Here is a 21,797-nt window from a genome sequence, read left to right on the forward strand (position 1 = left end):
AAAATGACTATACTGTCTACCCATAGGATGCTTTGAAAGTACACCACTTTTCCTACTTCCTGGTAAATACAGGAAATATTACATACTATATAGTTGTTACTATCACTTATTATTATTGTCATCATCTTTAGTTTTTATTATTTTTACTAAAGATGAAAGGTATAGAAAGGTGTAAGGAAATTCAGATTGTTCTATGTAAAAGAGCTGGTGTTTGGAGAAAAGCTTCCAATTGGTGAAATGTGTTAGTATTTAAAGGTTGGTTCGGTGTAGGCAGAGAAGGGGCTGGAAAGCTGTGTCTTTATACATTCCTTCACTAATAAACATTTCGAACGACCCTGATACTCATTTCTTCTTCTGTTCTACTTGACTGTCTTTGTCTCCTTTCACAGAAGAGCAGTCTTTGATTCCTTTACTTCTAATGATTTGGTTCATCCTAAATTTGAGAAATCTTTTTGCAAAACAAACAAACAAAAATTTAGGAAAACAGTCACACAAAACCCAAAAATGCCTCCTCTCCTCCCTAGAAAACTTTCTGCAAATCGGGTGTGTTCGTTGCTGCTTTAGGAATGGTCTCTCAGTTTGTGTTCTAGGTTGTTGCAAAAGACATGATATATTTTTCTATTTTTTTCTATGCTAAAGTGCATTCTGACTTTCCTGATAACCCAATATATATATAAGAGACACTACTCTAAAGAAAAGTCTGTGAAGGGGGCCGGTAGGTGGCGTGGTGGTTAAAGGCGCTGGATTCCCACATGGCTGACTGTGGTTTGATTCCTGGACCTGTTGGCCTGCTTTCTCACTTTCCTGTTTTCTCTGTCTCTGTCTCATCAAATTAAATAATAATAATAATAATAATAATGTGAATGGAATTAAATAAATAAACGATTCTTAAAAAAAAAGTCTGTGAAGCAAGGTAACTAGAAAGTGGTCTTAGTTATTGATTACTGGGCTGTCTGTCTGTCTGTTCATCCATCTGTCCATCCAACCCTATATCTTCATCTATCACCTTTCTTTCTACCAATCATCTATAATGATAATTTTATTTCATATTGATTGAATATTTGTTTATTTAATATTGATAACTTACTTTTTCTACCTTCGTTTCTTCCTTGTCCTCTTCCTTCCTGCCTTTTCATCTTTTTGTCATTTTTCATGAAAGCTATTTATGACATAAAGAGGAGTGAAGGTGTTAACTTAAAAAAAAAAAAATCACTGAATTCTGACTTGAAATGCTGGTAGTCTTATCGAGAAATGTGTCCTCCTGGGGTCCTCCTTGACTGCCCCCCACCCTTCACCTCAGAGTTGATAGCCCTCTATTCTACCTGTCCATGCCCCTGTTGGTGTACTTAACAAGCTTTATTTTAATTTTTCTTTTCTATTTTCTCTTCCTATTTTCTGAGGATAAGAACTGAATCTCTTATCTTTGTTCCTTAGATTGCATACTTCTTTGCGTAAAGCAAAGACTCAATGTTTATATGCTCTTGCCTCTTGGCAAAATTTCTAATGCTTCTTCTCATACCACCTTTCTGTCGATCCTCAGTCCTTATATCAGTGAAGGTCTGGCGTGCCTGTTTTTCCACTGATGTTATATTAAGAGCCTACTGTACTATAAAAAATATGTACACACATATCTGAACTCAAATGCCTAGTTATTTTACAAGTTTACTTGATAATTTTACATTTTAGAACATTAAGAATAAATATTTCATTATAGTTGTCTTCCTTAGTCTCTCGCCTTCTTTATATCATTAAGATTCAAATGAAAGCACTGGTACAAACACAGTGCAGCATTTGGTAACTGTGCCCAGGGAAGCTTATTCCCTGGTAGGGCAGATATTCTTATCAGAGGATTTTAATTGTTAGAAATAGATTTTTCAGTCCTTCAGTTACATTATATTAAACTAATTGCAAGACTGTACAGAAAGTGCATCTTTTATGTCTGCTCTCACATTGAAATAAAATAGCCTAGAGCTTAGATTTTACTTTTAATCCCATTTTTTAATTAAAACATGTACCTTATTTTCTTTTGTCTGTGTTTTTGGTAACATGGCTACAGGTTGACTGTTTGGGCTGTTGTAAACCTTGCAGGCCATACAGCTATCTGCAGCCCTCAGCTTGAATTACATGTTCATTGTGTGTAAGAACATACTGGGTGATGTTGTCAGTGAAAGAAGTCAGCGTTTCTCTATTGCAAGATGTCTTTCATTTTCATCACTCCATTAAAACGACCCATGTTTGTATATATAGGTAAAACCTTTACATATAGGTGCTGTTTCAAGGTAATTCAAGAGTTTATTGCCCCTCTTCTCTCTATTGCTCTCTCTCCTCCCTCCCTCACTTTCATCTTTTCCTCTTTTTCTTTGTGTCCTATATTTGAATGTTTCAGAACTGAGCTAGAAGACTGATTACATATAAGCTCTTATTTACATTGTTGTTGATAATACATACAATCAAATTGATGTAATACCTAGACAATTAACTAGGGAAGGGGAAACTTTGTTTTTTAAGATTATGACTAATGAATTTGATTCCATTATCTAATGACTTTGAGGGGCACCTGAACATTTTAATCCAGAGGAGATATGTCTAATTACAATTGTTGCATTGACAAGAGAGAAGATTCAATGACTTTCTTTTTCCCAAGACACCTAGCATTCAAGTATTATTGTATCTATTCTCTCAGATACAAAGTTCATTCAGGCCAAGCTGCTAGTGATTTACCATGTCACCCCTCACAAATTTTGAAATGAAAGAACATTTGAGAAAACGGAAATGTTTATATAAAATAAAATATGAAACAGAGAAGTTTATATGAAACAAAAAATGACTAAAGCTGGCAAGAAAGTTTAGTCTTTCTTGTTCTCTTTATTTATTTATTATTTATTTGAGAGATTTTTGCGATAGGGTATGTGCACTTGCCAGAGTGATAGAGAAAGACAGAAAGCAAGAAATCCCCCCCCTTCCCCAGAGGCATGGCCATGTTGCAATTCCTACTCCTCCATTTTCCTGTCAGGATTTTGGGCACTCATACCCTTGGGCCCGGCGTGTCAAGCTGCTGGGTTCAGGACTTGAGTCACTGAGCAGTGACGCACCACGTGGGAGTCCAGCTCCTTAACCACTGCCCCACCTGTTGGCCTCTCCAGTTCACTTTACATCTTACCACGTGGGACCACCAATTTTACCTTTGCAAACACCTCTTGCCTTCCGTTTGATTTGAACTTATGCCAAGAAGCAAAACAAAATAGAAGGGGGGAAAAACAAAGGTGTCTTGTTGGAAAACATTGAAGAAATTTAAACGCCAGATATAGTCTTGTTGGAAAACATTGAAGAAATTTAAAAGAGAGATACAGTATATTGGTGCTATATCCTATGTTGGCTTGCTACCATATTCATAGCCGTTCATATCACCGAGAATTAAAAGTCACTGTTTTGGATACAAGCAGCTAGTAATCTGAGGCTTCAAAATGAGATGAGTAGACAAAAAGTCAGGTGAATCAGAAGGGAAAGTGTACCGCACCTACACTATTTGCCAGTCATTATCAATCTACTGGAAGAAATGATCAGGAATGTCCTCTGACACAGGAGTTGTGCATTACATAGCCCGCTTCCATCTAATGATATACACGTGTGACGAATGTGTTGCCAGATTCTAAAATCATCTTTGAATTCACTTTTTTTTTTTCACCTTGGTGCTCTATGCTTTCTATGATTTTACATGGTTATATGAACTGTGAGTGATGCTCAATATTGACAAGTACAGTGCAAACAGCAGATGGTAAGATATTGAGGGAGACATTTGTTAATAGGCCGGTTGTCTTGCTTAAATGTACAGCTTTTTGGCAGAGTTTGGGCTTTTTTCTTGCCTTTCCATGTTGTGTACCTTAGAAAGAAGGAAGAATCCAAAGACCTTTTCATGTCCCTTCATGGGAAAAAAAATGAAATGAATATCAGGATAACATAGACCTTAAGTGAACCTACTTTTAGAAAATAAAGCTGCTATATTATGGAAAAGAGTGTGTAATTTAAAATATAATTTTGATGATGACCATGTTTTAAAAACATTATTTTGTAACTCTGTTGCTCCCTTCAGACATTTCCTTATTGGATACATCACTTTGTACATTGTTGTACGTGGATGTGTGGTGTTTTCCCCTCTGGGTTGTAAATAATTAAAGGAAAAAATATGTCTTGGAAGTTGTTTGTATAGGAGAGAGTCATACATATTCACACTAATACCTCAAGCATTCAAGTATTATTGTATCTATTCTCTCAGATACAAAGTTCATTCAGGCCAAGCTGCTAGTGATTTACCATGTCACCCCTCACAAATTTTGAAATGAAAGAACATTTGAGAAAACGGAAATGTTTATATAAAATAAAATATGAAACAGAGAAGTTTATATGAAACAAAAAATGACTAAAGCTGGCAAGAAAGTTTAGTCTTTCTTGTTCTCTTTATTTATTTATTATTTATTTGAGAGATTTTTGCGATAGGGTATGTGCACTTGCCAGAGTGATAGAGAAAGACAGAAAGCAAGAAATCCCCCCCCTTCCCCAGAGGCATGGCCATGTTGCAATTCCTACTCCTCCATTTTCCTGTCAGGATTTTGGGCACTCATACCCTTGGGCCCGGCGTGTCAAGCTGCTGGGTTCAGGACTTGAGTCACTGAGCAGTGACGCACCACGTGGGAGTCCAGCTCCTTAACCACTGCCCCACCTGTTGGCCTCTCCAGTTCACTTTACATCTTACCACGTGGGACCACCAATTTTACCTTTGCAAACACCTCTTGCCTTCCGTTTGATTTGAACTTATGCCAAGAAGCAAAACAAAATAGAAGGGGGGAAAAACAAAGGTGTCTTGTTGGAAAACATTGAAGAAATTTAAACGCCAGATATAGTATATTGGTGCTATATCCTATGTTGGCTTGCTACCATATTCATAGCCGTTCATATCACCGAGAATTAAAAGTCACTGTTTTGGATACAAGCAGCTAGTAATCTGAGGCTTCAAAATGAGATGAGTAGACAAAAAGTCAGGTGAATCAGAAGGGAAAGTGTACCGCACCTACACTATTTGCCAGTCATTATCAATCTACTGGAAGAAATGATCAGGAATGTCCTCTGACACAGGAGTTGTGCATTACATAGCCCGCTTCCATCTAATGATATACACGTGTGACGAATGTGTTGCCAGATTCTAAAATCATCTTTGAATTCACTTTTTTTTTTTCACCTTGGTGCTCTATGCTTTCTATGATTTTACATGGTTATATGAACTGTGAGTGATGCTCAATATTGACAAGTACAGTGCAAACAGCAGATGGTAAGATATTGAGGGAGACATTTGTTAATAGGCCGGTTGTCTTGCTTAAATGTACAGCTTTTTGGCAGAGTTTGGGCTTTTTTCTTGCCTTTCCATGTTGTGTACCTTAGAAAGAAGGAAGAATCCAAAGACCTTTTCATGTCCCTTCATGGGAAAAAAAATGAAATGAATATCAGGATAACATAGACCTTAAGTGAACCTACTTTTAGAAAATAAAGCTGCTATATTATGGAAAAGAGTGTGTAATTTAAAATATAATTTTGATGATGACCATGTTTTAAAAACATTATTTTGTAACTCTGTTGCTCCCTTCAGACATTTCCTTATTGGATACATCACTTTGTACATTGTTGTACGTGGATGTGTGGTGTTTTCCCCTCTGGGTTGTAAATAATTAAAGGAAAAAATATGTCTTGGAAGTTGTTTGTATAGGAGAGAGTCATACATATTCACACTAATACCTCAATAAACTTTTTCTGGAAATGGCATTTCGCATCTCTGCTATGTTTTTGTGTTACTTTCTTTGCTAATTGACTACTTCTTAGCGATGATGCTGTCCTTAAAATCTGCTTTAAGGAATCCCTAAAGAGTTTAGCGAGCATCAACTCTGTTTCAACTCAAGGTTTGCTCAATTACCTAAGAGCAGGGAGAATATTCAGCTTTCCCAAGAGGCTTTTCTTTTACTCCAAGAAAACACAAAGGTTCACACACAGGCAAGGGTTATTGACTGCTTTCTGTTAGACGAAGGTTAAGACACCAGGAGGAATTGCTCCCTCCAATCTTATTCCTACAGATACTTTCACTGACTTTGAATGTGTTAGAGTGTTTTACTGAGTGCGATTTAAATGACCCACACGGACACTGCCCTTTCTGTAAACTTTTGCAGATCTTTGGAATGTGAGTTCATCTTTATTTTGTTGATTGTGTCCTATTGCCCTGAAGATCCCAGGGAAAATACCAACGACTCTAATGATCTCCCCTGAGCTCTTGCTGCATATACTTGTTAAAAAGCTTATTAACAACACAAAGTAACACGTGAAATACAGTTTTCAACACATAACATCAAATCTTTTTTTTTTTTAGAGAGAGATTTTTTGCTATAGGGTGTGTGCGCTCGCCGGAGACCCAGAGAGAGAGTGTCAGAAAGTGAGAAATAATTCCATGGGATGATGATGACCATGCTGCAATCCCTTCTCCATTCTTCTCTTGGGATCTTGGGTATGCATGAACAAGCACCCAGCATGAGTTTTAAGCCGCAGGTCTGGGACTTGAACTGCCGTCACCTACGTGGGAGTCCATTGACATAACCATAATTCCATCTGCTGGTCCTATAATATCAAAACTTTTTTTTTTTTTTTTTGAGAGAGGGTTTTGCTATAGGGCATATGCTCTCACCGGAGATGGAGACAGAGAGACAGAAAGTGAGAAACAACCCTCCCACCCAGAGGGGATGGCCATGCTGTGGGATTTGGGCAGGCACGCACACGCACCCACCTGGCCTGAGTTTTAAGCCGGAGTTCAGTGACGTAACCATTATGCCATCTGCTGATACCCACATCAAAACTTTTAACAAACTCTGTCGAATTTTAACTTTACAACAGTTACAATTATTTCTGTGATATTTTTATGTAACAAGCACTGTGTTTACTGAGCTATTTTTACATATACCAACTCATTTGATTCTCCCTATAACCTAATACATTAGCTATTGCTACCTGCATTTCAACAATTGGGAAACTGAGAGTAGGAATTTCCATGGTCATATATCAAGTGAGAATGAGGTATCAAACTCAAGTATCAATTAAGTCATGATTCAAAAGCTGCCAGGGCTGAGGGGTTGGGAGGTCAGCCTAGTAGAGGTAACACTTAATATTTACATCCTAAGTATTCATTTAAATGTTGCATTATTAATAGTATGCATATTTAAGAATGGAGATTAAATAAAGAGCACAGGAAAGCATTTTAAGAAATCAAAATCTATGTAATTATATAAATGGATATTGGAATTAAGGAATTAAGGTTCTTATTAAGTACTTTAGTCATAAATGGTACTTAATACTAAAGTCTATAAAACCTTAGTGTCATTAAGATTTTTGGCGGTGGAGGAGGGATGGAAATGACAGCCAAAAAGATGATCGTCTATAAAAGAAAATAGTCTATTCAGGAACTCCCAAGAAACTGAAAAACCAACCTCTCCCATCCTTGTTTTTATGTTTACCCTAAGTTTTAAATTTCGATGACAGAGTCATTTTTTTTTTTTTTTTTTGGTTGTTCTGAAAAAACAGTTTGGAGGATCAAGTAGAGTAGAGAGTCTAAGCATAATGCCTTCAGAGTAAGTTTATGTATTCTCATTCTTGTCTGCAAAGGGTGAACACAGTTCAGAACCTCATTCCAATTTTTGGCAGATGGATTTTGTTTCCTGCCCCTAAAAAGAAGATGCCTCTCTGGAAAAGCAAGTTGAGCCCCACGTTTGGTGCTCTTTTGATGCACCTGAATCTTGCTGACCGCTCCCTTCCTTCCGCATCTTGCCGCTATTCTCCCATATACCCTAGGCCTGCCCACAGCGGAGATACTGTGTCCTTCATAGATCTTATGTGAAATGAAAGATACCGTGAAAAAGAAAATCAACCTCAATTTATTTTCACAGTTTTGCGAGTTTGGTTTGCAGAACAGAGGACTGGTAGTTAAAACATCTGGATTTTATTTTCTAATCTCTCTGTTCTCTAATTTGTCACACTTCCATTTAGCCATTCATCAAGTAGACAAAAAAAGCACAAGTGAACCATGGCCTCCTTTGATTGTGAAGTATAACGAAATTTTTAGAATATTTGCTATTCCATAGGGTGATGGTGAATTTATTAAAAAGGAAATCAGTAATTTTGGTTCTGGTTTTCATATAGAAAGAGGACCGCCCTGTGGGTGTAAAGATCTAGGGACGGAGAGAGTGGCTCAGTTTAAATTCAAACTGCAGAAAGAAGTAGCAGTGCGACCCTGAACAATTTATGCTATCCTCTACTGTATTTTAATTTTCCTTGCTACTTTTTATTTGCATCTAGCTAAGAAAATAACAAAACTACTAATACTGCATTCTTAGATATTTTGAAATGAAAAATGTCTTAAATACTGTATAAAAGCCATTTTTTGATGAAAGGTATTACTCTTGATCATCTGAATGTCCCAGAGATTTATGTCTTCATTTAGAATTTTAAAACCTGATACCTTCATGGTACATTTCATTGTTGGGCCATCATATCAATAAGGTATGGCTTGAAAAATAAAACTTACCATGCTTGGCACGTTCTAGGATGTTAAACATTTGTGAATTTAAAGAAACATTAAATTTGGCAGTGAAAAACAAGCTAACAATATTGTAAAAATGTATGTGTTTGTCACAGACCTCACCTTCACAGATTCAGCCTTGATCTTACATTTCACATATGGAATAATATTCAAGAAAGCACCCATTTAAAAAAAAAAAAAAAGAGGTAGGGAAATTGGAATAGTAGCCAACAATTCTGTAAGTTTTGAAGGATAAGGAAGCCACTCTTCTGGATGGCAAGCGGTATGGTGGTTAAGGCACTGAACTCTCACATGACTGACTGCAGTTTGAGTCCCAGACCAGGTGGCTCGCTTTCTCACTTTCTCTCTCTCTCTGGTCAAATTAAAAAAAAATAGTAATAATGACAAAATAAATATTTTTTTGAGAGGTTTTTGCCATAGGGTGTCTCGTTCTCAATTTCTCTCTCTCTCTGGTCAAATTAAAATAATAATAATAATAATGACAAAATAAATAAATATTTTTTTGGGGGGGGCGAGAGGTTTTTGCCATAGGGCGCGTGCGCTCGCCAGACAGACAGAAAGCGAGAAATCACCCCCCGGGGGGGATGGCCACACCGCAATCCCTTCTCCTCCCTTCTCCTCTCGGGATCTTGGGCACGCATGCACACGCGCCCCGGCGTGAGTTTTAAGCCACTGGGTCCGGGACACGAACCGCAGTCAACTACATGGGAGTCCAGCGACACAGCCATTACGCTAACTGCTGGTCCCAATAATTTTTTTTTTTTAGAAAAGAAAGCCACCTTTATTTCCAAGAGGCATATCGCAGATATTACCATCTTTATTGATACTTTTTCCATGGCTGCTTATTAAAAATAAAAAGGAGCCTGGGGAAAGGCTAACAATATGTATTACTTCATTAGATATTATAGCACATTTAATGATTTATAAGAGACATATGGCAAGTGGAACTGATACAGTTATTTTCAAAGAACTATCTTAAGTGCAATAATTAAATAATTAAACTGTAAAAGCTAATCTTTAACCATCTGATATATATATATGTGTGTGTGTATGTGTGTGTGTGTGTGCACGTGCCCATACAGATATACATTTTAAGTTGCCAGCACTTTCTGCATGCATTAACAGTGTGTGCTTGCATATATGTGTGTGTAAAAAGTGCTAATCTAATTATTGAGATAAATATACTTAGTTTAAAAATACACTATGATAATTTTACTTTAAGTCATCAATGATGGGTTTGGTATTTTTGCATGCATAGTCTTTAAATGGATGTGGGATTCTATTTTATTTCACTCTACCTACTACCTTGTGTATTTTTGATAAGTCTTAGTTATTAATGATCACTTCCTTGGCTTCGGAAGGTTGTGCTTAGGATGTTAAAATGTAACTTGAAATAAGAGCTAGTTCCTCCCTCAATCTTATGTCCAGATATATCTGGCAAGCATGGTATATTTTGAACCTTCTCATGATGTACAATTGCAGTTGCTATAGAAGTTACCATAAGAGAATGAAGAAAAAAAGTAAAAAATGAGAATCTGGTCTATTGCAGGGAGGGCGCTGCAGTACAGTCGTGTTTTCCCTGCTCGCGGATGCACTTAGTGCAGGGGTAATTGGCATTCAGAAGCCGCTGCTTACCAGGTGGTCTTCTGGAGACTTTGTTAAAACGCCCAAGACTGCATATTCATTCCACGAACAAAACTATTGTGACATTACCTGAAAAAAGCCTAATTTAATGATTTATATTGTGTTTATAACTCTAAATCTGAGTATCGGCCTGTAGTTAGTGTTATAAAATACAAACTAATTTAAATACATTATCAAAAACTGCATCCAGTCTTACTTATCTTTGATGTTTCAGAAATATTTGTAAGTGAATTATTTGAAAACGAACAGTGTATTTTATCATAAAAATAATAGGTTCCTATTACCCGTTTGCAAAGCCCATTTACCCGCACTGTGCCACATAGAATTGCACTAGAACTCTTTCAGTTATGTTTGACCACCACACTTGAGAGCTTCTGTACTCATTCTGAGCATCAGTGGGAGACATCAATGGGCCCTAGGGGTAGAGGGCAGAGGTGTGAAGATCCTTGTCTCTAAAGAGCTCACCAGTGCCTCCATAGGAAGTTACAGTATATTCCAAGCTGAGATTCTGAATGGTTTTATTCTAGTAGTGGGAGTAAGAACTCCAGCTTCTTTGTACAGCAGGTAGCAAGGAAAGAAAGTGACGACAATGATGGAGCGTAGCATAAATTGAGAACGTTTGACCCAGCTTCTCGGGAGATGGCAATCTAGAAGGAAGGCATACGGTTCTTAGATGCATTGTCTCGTTCAGTCGCAAGGTTTCCGAAGATGCCAGATCAAGAAGGAGGGAACCTATTATTGCAGACAGAAAAGAACGCGTTTATATCAGACCTGCGTTTCAGTAGGGGTGAGATGAAAGGATGCAAGAGCATCTCAATACATTAAAGTTATTTATGCTCCATCTATGTGCATTAATTGATTCTTACATCATGCCCTGGAGGTCCCCTTGTGTCTTGCATGAACATTTAGTAAAAATAAATAAATAAATAACTAAATAACTAAATAAATAAATAAATACAAAACCCCTACATCTCTGCTATTTTCACCAGTGAAATACACTTTCTGTTGATTTCTGTTCAAACTTCTGCTGCTTTTAAATGGTAGGAAATTGTCTTTCCCTCAACCAGCCATTTCTGTCAGTTACGTACAAAGCAAACAAATAAACTCACCTTTTTTGTTGTTTATTTGGCATTTCTGTCAGTTACGTACAAAGCAAACAAACTCACCTCTTTTTTTTTGTTTATTTGGGAACGAGGCAGTTTATTAACCCAGCATCATCTGTCCTAATACTTCTTGTGAGCAGCTGCCACCTGTCTGGCGATTCTGTCCATATCTCTCTGTCCCTGAGGTGTCAATTTGTGGCCCCCATCTTGATCTTTTCCCACCATTTTTAGCCCCTCCAGGGCTTGAAGGACCTGTGGGCCACTCTCTTGGAGCCCTGGCTGAAGTGACTGGGCATGACACCATTTCTCTGCTGTCCCCTGTAGCTCTTGCTCATGTAGTCAATCCGAGCGCCATCCTGGAAGTGCAGGCACCGCGCTGTGGAAGCAACTTGTGTGTAGAACCAGTTCTCATCATAGGGAGCAAGTTCTTTATGTGTGGCCAGCTTGACAGTGCCCACCCATTCAGGGACGTTCAGCTTTCCGGACTTTCTGAGGAAGGCTGCCAGAGCTCTGATGAACTGCTGCTGGTTCACATCTTTTACAGTAACTCCAGGCATTGTGTGGCCTCTATGCTGCCAGCCCAGGAAAAGGGCAAGTTTTTTTTTTTTGTTTTTTTGTTTTTTTTTTTTTGGCTATTAGGGGAGGTGCATTCATGAGAGAGAGCAAGTGAGACAGAAAGCAAGAAAGAACCCCTCCCCCCAGGGGTGTGGCCACACTACAGTCTCTTCTCCATTTTCTTAGGATTTGGGGCACATGTGCATCAAAACTTTTAACAAACTCTGTCGAATTTTAACTTTACAACAGTTACAATTATTTCTGTGATATTTTTATGTAACAAGCACTGTGTTTACTGAGCTATTTTTACATATACCAACTCATTTGATTCTCCCTATAACCTAATACATTAGCTATTGCTACCTGCATTTCAACAATTGGGAAACTGAGAGTAGGAATTTCCATGGTCATATATCAAGTGAGAATGAGGTATCAAACTCAAGTATCAATTAAGTCATGATTCAAAAGCTGCCAGGGCTGAGGGGTTGGGAGGTCAGCCTAGTAGAGGTAACACTTAATATTTACATCCTAAGTATTCATTTAAATGTTGCATTATTAATAGTATGCATATTTAAGAATGGAGATTAAATAAAGAGCACAGGAAAGCATTTTAAGAAATCAAAATCTATGTAATTATATAAATGGATATTGGAATTAAGGAATTAAGGTTCTTATTAAGTACTTTAGTCATAAATGGTACTTAATACTAAAGTCTATAAAACCTTAGTGTCATTAAGATTTTTGGCGGTGGAGGAGGGATGGAAATGACAGCCAAAAAGATGATCGTCTATAAAAGAAAATAGTCTATTCAGGAACTCCCAAGAAACTGAAAAACCAACCTCTCCCATCCTTGTTTTTATGTTTACCCTAAGTTTTAAATTTCGATGACAGAGTCATTTTTTTTTTTTTTTTTGGTTCTGAAAAAACAGTTTGGAGGATCAAGTAGAGTAGAGAGTCTAAGCATAATGCCTTCAGAGTAAGTTTATGTATTCTCATTCTTGTCTGCAAAGGGTGAACACAGTTCAGAACCTCATTCCAATTTTTGGCAGATGGATTTTGTTTCCTGCCCCTAAAAAGAAGATGCCTCTCTGGAAAAGCAAGTTGAGCCCCACGTTTGGTGCTCTTTTGATGCACCTGAATCTTGCTGACCGCTCCCTTCCTTCCGCATCTTGCCGCTATTCTCCCATATACCCTAGGCCTGCCCACAGCGGAGATACTGTGCCCTTCATAGATCTTATGTGAAATGAAAGATACCGTGAAAAAGAAAATCAACCTCAATTTATTTTCACAGTTTTGCGAGTTTGGTTTGCAGAACAGAGGACTGGTAGTTAAAACATCTGGATTTTATTTTCTAATCTCTCTGTTCTCTAATTTGTCACACTTCCATTTAGCCATTCATCAAGTAGACAAAAAAAGCACAAGTGAACCATGGCCTCCTTTGATTGTGAAGTATAACGAAATTTTTAGAATATTTGCTATTCCATAGGGTGATGGTGAATTTATTAAAAAGGAAATCAGTAATTTTGGTTCTGGTTTTCATATAGAAAGAGGACCGCCCTGTGGGTGTAAAGATCTAGGGATGGAGAGAGTGGCTCAGTTTAAATTCAAACTGCAGAAAGAAGTAGCAGTGCGACCCTGAACAATTTATGCTATCCTCTACTGTATTTTAATTTTCCTTGCTACTTTTTATTTGCATCTAGCTAAGAAAATAACAAAACTACTAATACTGCATTCTTAGATATTTTGAAATGAAAAATGTCTTAAATACTGTATAAAAGCCATTTTTTGATGAAAGGTATTACTCTTGATCATCTGAATGTCCCAGAGATTTATGTCTTCATTTAGAATTTTAAAACCTGATACCTTCATGGTACATTTCATTGTTGGGCCATCATATCAATAAGGTATGGCTTGAAAAATAAAACTTACCATGCTTGGCACGTTCTAGGATGTTAAACATTTGTGAATTTAAAGAAACATTAAATTTGGCAGTGAAAAACAAGCTAACAATATTGTAAAAATGTATGTGTTTGTCACAGACCTCACCTTCACAGATTCAGCCTTGATCTTACATTTCACATATGGAATAATATTCAAGAAAGCACCCATTTAAAAAAAAAAAAAAAGAGGAAGGGAAATTGGAATAGTAGCCAACAATTCTGTAAGTTTTGAAGGATAAGGAAGCCACTCTTCTGGCTGGCAAGCGGTATGGTGGTTAAGGCACTGAACTCTCACATGACTGACTGCAGTTTGAGTCCCAGACCAGGTGGCTCGCTTTCTCACTTTCTCTCTCTCTCTGGTCAAATTAAAAAAAAATAGTAATAATGACAAAATAAATATTTTTTTGAGAGGTTTTTGCCATAGGGTGCATGTGCTCGCCAGACAGACAGACAGAGACAGAAAGCGAGAAATCACCCCCCATGGGGGATGGTCATGCCGCAATCCCTTCTCCTCCGTTCTCCTCTCGGGATCTTGTGTGAGTTTTAAGCCACTGGGTCCAGGACACGAACCGCAGTCGACTACATGGGAGTCCAGCGACACAGCCATTACGCTAACTGCTGGTCCCAATAATTTTTTTTTTTTAGAAAAGAAAGCCACCTTTATTTCCAAGAGGCATATCGCAGATATTACCATCTTTATTGATACTTTTTCTATGGCTGCTTATTAAAAATAAAAAGGAGCCTGGGGAAAGGCTAACAATATGTATTACTTCATTAGATATTATAGCACATTTAATGATTTATAAGAGACATATGGCAAGTGGAACTGATACAGTTATTTTCAAAGAACTATCTTAAGTGCAATAATTAAATAATTAAACTGTAAAAGCTAATCTTTAACCATCTGATATATATATATGTGTGTGTGTATGTGTGTGTGTGTGTGCACGTGCCCATACAGATATACATTTTAAGTTGCCAGCACTTTCTGCATGCATTAACAGTGTGTGCTTGCATATATGTGTGTGTAAAAAGTGCTAATCTAATTATTGAGATAAATATACTTAGTTTAAAAATACACTATGATAATTTTACTTTAAGTCATCAATGATGGGTTTGGTATTTTTGCATGCATAGTCTTTAAATGGATGTGGGATTCTATTTTATTTCACTCTACCTACTACCTTGTGTATTTTTGATAAGTCTTAGTTATTAATGATCACTTCCTTGGCTTCGGAAGGTTGTGCTTAGGATGTTAAAATGTAACTTGAAATAAGAGCTAGTTCCTCCCTCAATCTTATGTCCAGATATATCTGGCAAGCATGGTATATTTTGAACCTTCTCATGATGTACAATTGCAGTTGCTATAGAAGTTACCATAAGAGCAGCATTAAAAAAAGTAAAAAATGAGAATCTGGTCTATTGCAGGGAGGGCGCTGCAGTACAGTCGTGTTTTCCCTGCTCGCGGATGCACTTAGTGCAGGGGTAATTGGCATTCAGAAGCCGCTGCTTACCAGGTGGTCTTCTGGAGACTTTGTTAAAACGCCCAAGACTGCATATTCATTCCACGAACAAAACTATTGTGACATTACCTGAAAAAAGCCTAATTTAATGATTTATATTGTGTTTATAACTCTAAATCTGAGTATCGGCCTGTAGTTAGTGTTATAAAATACAAACTAATTTAAATACATTATCAAAAACTGCATCCAGTCTTACTTATCTTTGATGTTTCAGAAATATTTGTAAGTGAATTATTTGAAAACGAACAGTGTATTTTATCATAAAAATAATAGGTTCCTGTACCTGTTTGCAAAGCCCATTTACCTGCACTGTGCCACATTGGAATTGCACTAGAACTCTTTCAGTTATGTTTGACCACCACACTTGAGAGCTTCTGTACTCATTCTGAGCATCAGTGGGAGACATCAATGGGCCCTAGGGGTAGAGGGCAGAGGTGTGAAGATCCTTGTCTCTAAAGAGCTCACCAGTGCCTCCATAGGAAGTTACAGTATATTCCAAGCTGAGATTCTGAATGGTTTTATTCTAGTAGTGGGAGTAAGAACTCCAGCTTCTTTGTACAGCAGGTAGCAAGGAAAGAAAGTGACGACAATGATGGAGCGTAGCATAAATTGAGAACGTTTGACCCAGCTTCTCGGGAGATGGCAATCTAGAAGGAAGGCATACGGTTCTTAGATGCATTGTCTCGTTCAGTCGCAAGGTTTCCGAAGATGCCAGATCAAGAAGGAGGGAACCTATTATTGCAGACAGAAAAGAACGCGTTTATATCAGACCTGCGTTTCAGTAGGGGTGAGATGAAAGGATGCAAGAGCATCTCAATACATTAAAGTTATTTATGCTCCATCTATGTGCATTAATTGATTCTTACATCATGCCCTGGAGGTCCCCTTGTGTCTTGCATGAACATTTAGTAAAAATAAATAAATAAATAACTAAATAACTAAATAAATAAATAAATACAAAACCCCTACATCTCTGCTATTTTCACCAGTGAAATACACTTTCTGTTGATTTCTGTTCAAACTTCTGCTGCTTTTAAATGGTAGGAAATTGTCTTTCCCTCAACCAGCCATTTCTGTCAGTTACGTACAAAGCAAACAAATAAACTCACCTTTTTTGTTGTTTATTTGGGAATGAGGCAGTTTATTAACCCAGCATCATCTGTCCTAATACTTCTTGTGAGCAGCTGCCACCTGTCTGGCGATTCTGTCCATATCTCTCTGTCCCTGAGGTGTCAATTTGTGGCCCCCATCTTGATCTTTTCCCACCATTTTTAGCCCCTCCAGGGCTTGAAGGACCTGTGGGCCACTCTCTTGGAGCCCTGGCTGAAGTGACTGGGCATGACACCATTTCTCTGCTGTCCCCTGTAGCTCTTGCTCATGTAGTCAATCCGAGCGCCATCCTGGAAGTGCAGGCACCGCGCTGTGGAAGCAACTTGTGTGTAGAACCAGTTCTCATCATAGGGAGCAAGTTCTTTATGTGTGGCCAGCTTGACAGTGTCCACCCATTCAGGGACCTTCAGCTTTCTGGACTTTCTGAGGAAGGCTGCCAGAGCTCTGATGAACTGCTGCTGGTTCACATCTTTTACAGTAACTCCAGGCATTGTGTGGCCTCTATGCTGCCAGCCCAGGAAAAGGGCAAGTTTTTTTTTTTTTTTTTAGAGAGATTTTTGCTATTAGGGCATGTGCATTCACGAGAGAGAGCAAGAGAGACAGAAAGCAAGAAATAACCACTCCCCCCAGGGGTGTGGCCACACTACAGTCTCTTCTCCATTTTCTTAGGATTTGGGGCACATGTGCACACGTGCCCAGCATGAATTTCAATCCACTGGGTCTGGGACTTGAATGGCTGTTGACCATGTGGGGATCCAGTACATTAATTGCTGTGCCACTTGCTGACTCCAAGCTTAATATTTTTTATCTTTAACATTTTCATGGAATGTTTATTTTATATTGTAAGACAAATTCTTTCTAGGCAAAAGTGTTCTTTTTTTCTTAATTGCCTATTACTGATTTTCTTTTTTCTCTCAAACTATCTTACAACAAAATTGTAGTCTACTTTGGGTGCTGTAACTAAATAGACTGGCTGGCTTAAACGACAGATACTGGCTTTTTACACTTCTGGAGGCTGATGGTCCAAGATCAGCATGCCCACCAATTTGGTTGGTGCCGAGGGCCCTCTTCCTGGCTTGTAGATGGGTACTTCCATGCTGTGTTCACATGCACGGTAGAGAGAGATTACTGTCTCTCTGTCTCTCTCTCTTTTCTTATAAAATCACTAAACCTATCATGAGAACCCCAACCTTATGACTTTAACTAACCCAGGTTACCTTCCAAAGGGCTCATTTCCGAATAGAGCTACACGGGAGGCTAGGGATTCAATACATAATTTTATTTTTTGGAGTGTTTTTTGCTATAGGGCGCATGCACTCGCCAGAAAGACAGAGACAGAGAGACAGAAAGAGAGAAATCACCCCTCGTGGGGATGGCCATGTCAAAATCCCTTCTCTTCCTTCCTTCTCCTCTCAGGATCCTGGGCATGCACGCACACGCGCCCGGTATGAGTTTAAGTCACCAGGTCCGGGACTCAAACCATGGTCGACTATATCGAAGTCCAGTGACATAGCCCTTACGCCAACTACTGGTCCTGAATACATAATTTTTTAAGGCAGCAAAATTTGATCCACAGCATTCAAACTAAAACAGAACACTCTGAGAAACTTCAGTTGTTGCATTAATTCTCCAGGATTTTAGACAATTGAAACTTGATAAATGAGCACTTAAGTGTATATTACAAGAGGTCTTCCAAAGTTAGTGGGGGGGCTGGCAGTTGACCGTGTGGCTAAGGTTGCTGGTCTTCCACATGGCTGACCGTGGTTTGAGTTTTGGAACTGGCAGTTTGCTTTTTCACTTTCTTTCTCTCTCTCTCTTTCTCTGATCAAATTAAAAATAATGATGATGATGATGATGATGATAATAATAATAATAAAGTAAAATAAAAAAGCAAGCCAAAAAAGTTCATTGAAACATATGTTATGAAAAAACTGTGCTTGGATTGTAAAATTTTGCCCCACAGCAAATGTATATTTGAATTCTATTCTCCATGTGCTTTTTGAAGTGCCCTTGGATAGCTAAAAAGGAGCTAGCTTTTCTGTACCTTCTCGTTGTTTCATAGTGTCAGCACTTACTTGAATATATGTATTGTAAATATACTTCATATAAACTTTCCATTTTTTAGCAACTGCTTTGGCCTCTTTTAAAATATCATTTGTTTTTTTCAAATATATAAAATTTCAGTCATCCACATGCCTTAGTGCAAAGTGGTATTTTATAAATATCTATTAATTTCAACACTGGAAATTTTAATTGTATAAAAAGAGCTTTGAATAAAGCAGGAACATAGCACCATATATTAGTAACTAAGCATTAATGTCAGAGGGTTGTTTATGTCACAATATAATGATAAATCATTGAGATGATGGAAATGTTCCTTGCCCTAATTTGATCATTACGCGTCATATTTTTGTATTGAAAAGTCACACTATACCCCATAAATAGGTACAATTAGTTTATGTCAACTAAAAACTATAAGACAAAAACTCTATATAGTTCATTAAAAATAGGGAAATTCAGGCAAAGTGATGAAAGTTCTAGGAAGGGTGGGTACAGGTCAAGGCAGAGCTCAGGGGACAAATCAAAAGCAATAAAAACACTGCACTTGGTCTCTAAACTCTAAAAGCCTTACCTCATTCAGTGCTTCATTGACCTGTGTGCCTTTTCAGAAATATTTGCTATCAATATATTTTATACTTATGAAGATCAAAGCTGCTGTCCATTTTTGTTAGAACCCTTGAGTATATTCTCTCTAGCCCTTCTTTTTAAATATCATCATTCTTCGTGATTCCCCGTTCCCTTGTAAGTAGTAAAATCCCTTTTCTTCTTTCTCCGTGTACATATTTCCTGCTCTATTTCTCCTTGGCGCTCTCTCTTCCCAACAAGGGCTGAACATGAATAATTGAATGGCGAGTAGTTTTTAGTTTATAGTAGCAATGATAGAGCTGGCAGTCTTGCCTACCATCATCCTCGGGATGCAGAAGTTCAGCCTCAGGGTCAGTTTTTCTCTTTGCAACAGATCAGTGGCCCAAAAATCTCAGTAAAAGAAGTTAAAGAACAAGTTCTATTAAGCTTGTCTACTGGAGAAAAATACTCAACATCAATTTTGATCTATTTGCCGATCAAGGGTGTGTTCTAAATGGCAAATGTGTAAATCTCTAGTGGCTAATTTGCAACTTCTTCTGACTTTTAGGTTGCTAAATCAAATATGAAGTTAACAAGATAAAGTATCAATACAAATATTTCCCTTTTATGTCTGTGGAACTGATGACTTAGACCAAAGCACAGTACCATTTCAATGGAAGCTATGGAATGGGTGAATCTGGTACTTTAGACGGTGACAGACTTGTTAAGTCATCTCAAACCACTTGCTACCATAGATATTTTCAGGCAGATGTCTCCAAATAAATTTGCCCTTTTTGTTTTGGAACAAATAGAGTAAATATTTATGAACACCAGCCAAATAAAGATCTTATACCCTTTCTAGATATTTAAACATGTCACTTAATTAGTCTTAAAAACCAATAATTTATCTAATCTTTTCAGAAGCACCATTTTAGGCCATGTAACATTTACGGTATCACAAAGCACATTATGGAGGAGGTGGTCCCCTTACACTTACTTAGACAACCAATGACAAATAGAAGGTCATTTTCTGATTTAAGGGGTCACTTTTCTTTCTTCTCTGGAGGGCCGCCGACCCGCCCACTGCCCCTCCCCTCCCCGTTCTTTGAATAGTGTCTGTGAATGGGCCAGCACGCCTCTGTTTAGGCTGCAGCCACTCTGGGTGCAACACTTGAAAAGAGCAGGTGCAGGTCAGGAGTGAATGGGGCAGCCCTGGATCACTGCTGGGAAACATGTTCAAGCTAGTCACAAACTAATCTGGGAATGACTTCAGACAAAGAAAACAAAAGAACACTTTAGAGTCAAAATCACCCACTTGACAGAGGAGGTCTCTCAGATGAGGAGCCATGGCAAGGACAAGTTGTTTCCCTTTAACTTCCACTTTAGTTTCAGTAAATTTTTGAGGTGAAGGATAAAACTTTGGCCATTAGACAGTCAGAAAATTTCCTTAAATTCAAAACAATTGCTGGGTGCAGTTATTCATCATAGATTCCTCCTTTCTCAAAGACTATAAGAGCGGGATCTTCAAAAAATTCATAGTAAATACATATTATGAAAAAGGTATGCATGGATTTCCTTTTTTTTGGGGGGGGGCAAAAATAAACTCATGCTTTAATTTCATTTTTCCATGGTCTTTTTGAAGTCTCCTTGAATGTAACCAAGCTTCAATCTGAACTTTATTTCTGTTACTTTGATGTTCACAGTATCTTTACTGAGAATGTGTTCAAGTCAAGAAGCTTTATTTCTGCCCCTGATGGGATTTTTAAGTATCCTCAAATGAATGTAATATGAGTAAAAGAAGTTCATAAGGAAATGCTGTGTTTCTATGAATATTGTCATATTTATTTATACACTTAAACAAACACAAAACAGTACTGTAGAAAATAAAAAGTATGCAAAGTCTAAGAGAGGGAAAAGGCAAATGCAAATAAGAGACCAGGGTTGTTTGAATGTAAATTATAGAATGTTACATAAATTGACCTGCATATATTATTCTTGAATTTCCCAGAAACCAAAGAGAGAAGGAAAATAAATCAGTAACAAAATTTATATTTGGAAGTAGTATGCTAATTGCATAGGGGACTCAAGTATTCTTCCTGGGGCTTAGATCTGAAAGAAGGTTTTCTCATGGGTTTTTAGTACGAGAGTTGTTGAAGGATTAATAACTGCAGGGTGGATATTGTAAGCATCTTTTCATAACCATTAAGGGTAACATAGCAAAGTCAAACTTAATAAAATAATTTTTCAGGGTTTTAAGATATTGTGGCCCAAGAACATAGCTTTGATCTACAGATAGAATTTAGACTCTAGAAGAATGTCTTTTGAAGTCTCTTTCATAAGTGTTGTTTCTCTTTACCAGGCTAATGATAAAGGTAGTCACAAATAATTTGAAAATATGTTCTCTGTATGACCCTTGAGTCCAGTAGTCTTTGCTGCTTATCAAGGGCATGTTTATATACATTAATGGTAAATGGAACGGTTACTAGGATATGAAGTAGTCTGAAAATGGAATTACTTGATCGAAGTGCTTTTTGAATAGATGCCATTCGCTCTTACCTGCCACCATGAATAAAAATGTGTCTAAGAAAGTGTCTACATATGGTGGGCTTTTCTTTGTATTGGGTTGTCAGAAAATCATGATGTATTTTTCTATGGGAAAATGCTCATGACTGTT

The 21,797-nt window shown here is 37.7% G+C and overlaps 1 protein-coding gene and 2 pseudogenes across 2 annotated transcripts in view; 1 reads left to right on the forward strand and 2 right to left on the reverse strand.

Annotated features, from left to right (window-relative positions):
* Positions 1-21,797, forward strand: part of CACNA2D1 (calcium voltage-gated channel auxiliary subunit alpha2delta 1) — a 567,237-nt gene that overhangs the window by 59,387 nt on the left and 486,053 nt on the right. The window lies entirely within an intron of this gene.
* LOC106735634 (40S ribosomal protein S19-like) lies at positions 11,491-11,927 on the reverse strand (annotated as a pseudogene).
* On the reverse strand, positions 16,553-16,989 carry LOC106735633 (40S ribosomal protein S19-like; annotated as a pseudogene).

The sequence above is a fragment of the Tupaia chinensis genome, unplaced genomic scaffold (assembly GCF_000334495.1).
Source record: "Tupaia chinensis unplaced genomic scaffold, TupChi_1.0 Scaffold000466_1, whole genome shotgun sequence".
NCBI lineage: Eukaryota > Metazoa > Chordata > Mammalia > Scandentia > Tupaiidae > Tupaia > Tupaia belangeri.